We start from the raw sequence: 6032 nt of genomic DNA, 5'->3' as shown, positions 1-6032 counted from the left end.
CTTGGGATGAATTGTGTTGAAAGGCAGTATGTTTATAGCAGCCTCAGAAGACACATTAAAAATGCTGACAGAAAAGAATGAGACTTTTTAACAAGGCTGCAGTTGATTTTGAGAAGTGCATAGGAAACAAGGTAATTCCCCTGAGTTGTTAGAAGAACGATCTTGTGATCTTGTGAATAATGTCGCATTGTGTGTGCGTGCTCAGTTCCTCAGTTGTGTCCAACTCTGCGACCCCATGGACTGCAGCACGCCAGGCTTCCCTGTCCTTCACTCTCTCCCGGAGTTTGCCGAAACTCACGTCCATTGAGTCAGTGATGCTATCCAACCATCTCATCCTCTGTCATCCCTTTCTCCTCCCGCCTTCAATCTTCCCCAGCATCAGGGTCTTTTCCAATGAGTCAGTTCTTCCTAATCAGGTGGCCAAAGTATTGGAGTTTCAGCTTCAGCATCAGTCCTTCCAATGAATATCCAGGGTTGATTTCCTTTAGGATGGACTGGTTGGATCTCTTTGCTGTCCAAGAGACTCTCAAGGAGAAATAGAAAGGGGTCCCAAAATGTCCTGTTCACAACAGTGAACGTTTATTACCTTTTCTTTTTTTAAAAATCTCATCTAAAAGCAGGACTGGGCCCTAAGAGATGTGTGACATTTACTTTTATGTCCATAGACGATTAAACAGGTCTGCAGAGACAAGGCCAGTCGGAAAAACACGTCCCCTGTCTCCAGGAGTCCAGGGGTTTACAGAGTAAAAGCCACTGGTCATTTCTTTGGAAACTGTAAGCATGTAAGAGCAGAAGAGCGCTAGTTCGTTGATAATATTGCATAATACTTAGATTTTCACATTAAAAGTTACTTTGAAGCCTACGTCCAGATACCGCGTGGGGAGCGGTGGGCTCCTCCGTGATCATGGACTTTGGGGTGAAAGGCAGGTGTCGAGTGTAGAAAGAATGAGCCGGAGCCCCCACCCAGGCGAGGAGGGCACAGCCTGGGTCTGGGGGCGGGAGAAGCGTGTTTGACGGAAACACGAGGCAACGGGTGGCACGGCGGGGAGACAGGGAGAGGAGCCAGCGGGTCTCACCGGGACGCGGCGCCGGGCTGGGGACCTGAGATGCCTCACCCCGCCCATCCTGTCCACAACTCCGAGGACAGGCAAGTCCATCCTGCGTCACGGCTGAGGCCCATGAAGCCCACCAGACTAAATAACTTAGGCAGAGTTCCTGAAGAGCCGGGGGCTGAGCCAGGTCCGAATCCATGCGTGTGAGCCCAGCACCAGGGACCGCTCACCCCAGCGCCTGCGTCCCAGCGCCTGCCAGTGTGGCGGGGCCCCCGGCTCCGTGGGGAAGTCAGCAGCCCTCGGCCACCGGCAGGGCTCTCTCATCTAGAAAGGTCATCGCGACCAGCGCCTCCCTGGGAGGCTCTCTGGCTGCACACCGCCCGCCCCGCAGGCCTGGGAGAGCTGGGGGGCACAGCCCCGCGTAGTCGCGGAGAAACACAGGGTTTCCTCCACACCCACCCCTCTCTCCAGGACAGAAATGCCCGGCAGGACTGAAGTTGGCCTGGACGTGCGTCTGCTTCTCCCCGGGGTCAGACTTCCTGCCTTCTTGCTGTTCTGTTGAAGTTTCTGCCTGCCTTCGACAACGTGACCTCCTTGAACCGAGCCAACCAGGAACCAGAAAGGACAGGCTGTCGTGCGCCTCCTCCGGGGTCTCTCAGCTTCTCTGTGCTCTGCTTTGGCTCCTTCAGACAGGTTCATGCCGTCTGTGTGTCTGGGGAAGGGGCTGGGAGGGGAGGTTCGCGGGTCGGCTCTGTCTGTAAATGCTGCGGGTGACGCCGGGGCGAGGAGTGGATTTGGGGTTGGGGAGAGTGGACGCACGCGCGCTGCGGTTGGGTGTCTGTCCGCGGGGTGCCCCCTCTCCGTGTGGACTGCCAAGGAGAAGCCTGAGGGGACGCAGCTGATGGACACTGGGCAGGTGTTGCCCCAGGAGGGAGTGTCTGCCCTCTCGCCCCCCAGCCCTTGTCCGAATTCCCAGCCTGGCCCAGCCCAACCCACAAATCTTCCTGCTCTCAAAATGCCGCTCATATCTAATCTGGGCGAATCCACTGTTGACCTGTCAGCCCTCTTTCCCAGGGTCCAGCGGTGTCCAGTGGAAGCAAACTGATCGATTGGGTTTGTGAATGAATGCGTGTCAACCTGCTCCCGCCTCCAGGTGTGAAAGCAGTGCGGGCTTGATTCTGGAATCGGGGGTTGTTATGGGCTGAATTGGAACTCCCGCCCCTGATTGGTGACTTTAAGTCTAACCCCCAGGGCTTCAAAATGTGACTGGTGTTAGAGATAAGGTCTTAAAAGTGTGATTAAGGTAAAGTGAGGTCATTGGGTTGGGGCCCTGATCACAGAGGACAGGTGTTCTTTACTGCTGCTGTTCTTTCATTGCTAGGTAGTATTTGACTCTTTGCGACCCAATGGACTGTAGCCCACCAGGCTCCTCTGTCCATGGGATTCTCCAGGCAAGAATACTGGAGTGGGTTGCCATGCCCGTCTCCAGGGTATCTTCTCGACCCAGGGATGGCACCTGGGTCTCCGGCATTGCAGGAAGATTCTTTACCTCTGAGATTCCTGGGAAACCCGTCTTATTGGAAGAGAAAGAGACGCCAGGGATGTGTGTGCAAAGGAAAAGTCCAGGAGACAGAGTGGGAAGTCTGGCCTGGCGCAATCTAGGAGGTCACATGGTTTAAAATTAGGGCCTTATTATTTCAACTCATTTTACTTGAGAGGCAGAAGCAAACAAAGGTCCTATCTGAGGAGGCCAGAAAAAGCCACCATCCCGTGTGTCATCAGAAGACTCTTCTCAAAGGTGATGGATTGACGTTCAGGGGAGCCCAGATCATGGTTTGCCCCTCCCTCTCCACAGGCCTTCCTGTTTGTCCTGGGACCGCAGCATTGGAGAGCGCAGACGGCAGAGGTTTTTTGGGTCACAGCCCCCGTAAACCAGCACCTCCACAGCCCTGAGGCTCCCTGCGTCCCCAGTCAAGGTCACGGTCGCAGGCCTGGGAAGGCAAGTCTCCTTAGGACAAGCCACGAAGGAGGCAGCTTTCTGCGGGAGGGACCAGCCTGCCCGAGGTACTGCGGGACGCACAGTCAGCCTGTGAACACAGCGAGGCCCAGCCCAGCCGGTCCTGTGGACCCGAGGCCCCAACAGCTCGGGTTTCCCCGCAAAGGATGGAGCGGCCGGAAGGGCCAGGCTGATGGGAAAACCAAACCAACAGCCTGCTTCTCCCGCCGCCTCCCGGGGAGACTGCTCCTGCGGGTGGAAACCGGGAGTCGGGGGGCCGTAGGCGGCCCGCGGCCCGAGCGAGGCTTCCCAAGCGGCGGCGGCGCCGATCCGTGTAAGGAAACCCCCGAGGACTTGGGATGCGGATCCCTAGGTAGCGCATCGCAGCTTCCGAGACCCGGGAAATATTTGGGCTCCAGGCTTTTTCCTCCCAGACGGGCTTCCAGATTTAGTACATCTGTGTTTGGTTCTTTTTTGTTGTTGCCGTTTGAAATCCCCGCCTAGATGAGACTTCTCTGCGCGTTTCTCTACGCAAACCCACCGCCCAGGGGCGCGGGCGCTGCGCCGGGGCTCCGCGGACGCGCGTCTCAGAAAGAGGTGGCGCGCCCTCTCGCGGCCGGCGGAGGGACGACGGTTTGGCCACTGGCTTCAGCCCAAGTCCTTCGAGGATGTTTGAGAACCGAGACGCGGAGAGCAACACAGCGGCTTCAAGGCCGAGTCATCCTGTTAGCACGGAGGGACGCCACGTAGCCACCCCGCGACCAGGCCAGGCCTCGGTTCTTTCCCGGGCCTTCGCTTGCTTGCGGGTGATTTGCCCCAGGCACCCCGAGTCCCTCCTGTGTCCTGAGTGCTGGGGGAGGGTGCCCAGGGCTCTGCCTTCCGTGGGGAGGACACGCCGCCTGCCCAGGCGCCCAGAGGCCTCGCCAGTCACCCCTGCCTCGCCGTGCGGGGACAGAAGGTCCCTCCTGTCCTGTGGGCCTCATGCTTCCAGCTGGACCCTCCCGCTTTCACTCCAGTCTCGCACATGAGGAAAGTGGGGTCAGCTCCCAGGTTGGGACACAGCCCTGCCTTTGGGGGCTTCCTTCTCCCAGGGGGAGACCCGCTGTTGCTGACGTCACTGGTGGAGACCCGGCAGCCATGTGCTGGAGAGACTGGTTTTCCCTCCATGCAGAACACCTAGAGACAGAGAGGTCAGCTTTCTCTTTGGACACCAGGAAAGACCTTCGCTGCACGCCTAGAAGCAAGGGGACAGTTTCCAAGAGCTGCAGGGCAGGGTTCACAGAGAGCCTGGCCTCAGACGCCTGGGGTGCTCTCTGGGATGTCTGAAGTCAAGAGATACGAAGCAAACAGCCCTCTGTAATTCCCTTTCCGTCGTTGATGTTCAGTCACTAAGTTGTGTCTGACTCTTGCAACGCCATGGACTGCAGCACGCCAGCCTTCCCTGTCCTTCACTCTCTCCCGGAATTTGCTCAAACTCATGTGCATTGAGGTGGTAATGCCATCCCACCATCTCATCCTCTGTCGCCCCCTTCTCCTCCTGCCCTCAGTCTTTCCCAGCACCAGGGCCTCAACTAGTGGAAAACTGTGCCCCTAAATGCACGTGGAGAGGTCTGAAGAAGGTTGGGAAGACATGCCTTGTGGGATGTTATTAAATGGTGAGGGGCCCATGTATAACCTGCAACAGGTCATAATTTTTCTCACTGCTGAAATGTGTTCATTTCCAGACTGAACACAGCTGGCACAGACAGGGGGTCATGAAGTGTGGGTTTTTGCTCCAGTGTCCATTGATCATGATAGCCTGGAACTCTGCCCCTACTGAGTGTCTCTGAGGAAGTCTCCTTGAGTCCTGGTTTCCTCATTTGCAATCTGGGAACAAGTACGAGTTCCTTCTGTCTTGGGTTGTTGGTAGGACCAGGTGAATCAGTGCATCAGGGCTGGCATATAGGTGTTTGATAAATATTTGCTATCATAATCTGAATTCCTATTAACTCATTCAAATAAATCCAAGGAAATAAACATTAATTTTAAGCTGGTATATTTTTCTGTGACTAGAAAAATTGGCTAAAAATTGTTGTTTAGTCACTAATTGTGTCTGACTCTTTTGTGCTCCCATAGACTGCAGCCCACCAGGCTCCTCTGGCCATGGGATTTTCCAGGCAAGAATACTGGAGTGGGTTGCCATTTTCCACTCCAGGGGATCTTCCTAACCCATGGATAGAACCCATGTCTCCTGCATTAGCAGGAAGATTCTTACCACTGAGACACCAGGGAAGCTCCTGGCTAAAAAATAGAACCATATTATTTTTCTTTTTTTGGTTTGGTTTTTCATGAAAAAGAAAAAAAAAAAAAAACCTCTCCACAAACTTAAATGAACTAAAGGAAATTTACCGCTATGGGGAGTCATTAAATTTCAAGGCCTCCCTGGGGGGCTTGGAGAAGCCATCGCTCCAGGACTCCAGCCCATGGAATCATTTGAGAATGCCCTTCCCGGGACTGGATAAAATGATGCAGGCTGATTTTCCATCTGCAGAGCTGTGAGGATGGTTCCCACTGGCCCCTGACCCATCTGAGGCCTGTGACTAGGTGACTGCTTTCTTTCCACATGGAAAAACTGCCTTTAATGGGAGAGATCATGATCATGGAACCCTTTGCGCCTCATGATGGACAGCGTTTCCTAGTTCATTTCATTTCCCTTGACCACCAGAAAGTGCTGACTCTGGTGAAAACATGAAAGTCCATCTGCTTTAACTAGCCCATCCCCAAACCACAGCCATTAGCCTCAAGTTGGAAAGCATCGTTCCTCCTGGGGTTGCTGCCTAGGTTTGAACAGCAATGGACTTCACACACTCAGCTCGTTGAAAGAGGGATGTATCTAGACAACCTGGTTCTGCATCCTAACATTACTTACTGTGTGATCTTGAGGAATCCTTCTTTCTCAGTTCCTCTGTATTCATCAGTAAGGAAGGACGGATGCTGAAGCTGAA

The 6032-nt window shown here is 54.5% G+C and overlaps 1 long non-coding RNA gene across 1 annotated transcript; it reads left to right on the top strand.

Annotated features, from left to right (window-relative positions):
- Window positions 1-3653, top strand: LOC148773782 (uncharacterized). Its single transcript, XR_016036500.1, has 3 exons — window positions 1-131; window positions 1524-1745; window positions 2908-3653. It is a non-coding gene; the product is annotated as an uncharacterized LOC148773782 (long non-coding RNA).
- Window positions 3654-6032: the final 2379 nt, after the last annotated feature.

This window comes from Moschus berezovskii, chromosome 26, assembly GCF_049115385.1.
Source record: "Moschus berezovskii isolate FMDL1 chromosome 26, NW_MosBer_1.0, whole genome shotgun sequence".
Taxonomy (NCBI): Eukaryota; Metazoa; Chordata; class Mammalia; order Artiodactyla; family Moschidae; genus Moschus; species Moschus berezovskii.
Note: the sequence above shows the minus strand (reverse complement) of the source record. Positions and strands in the feature narration are given on the sequence as shown.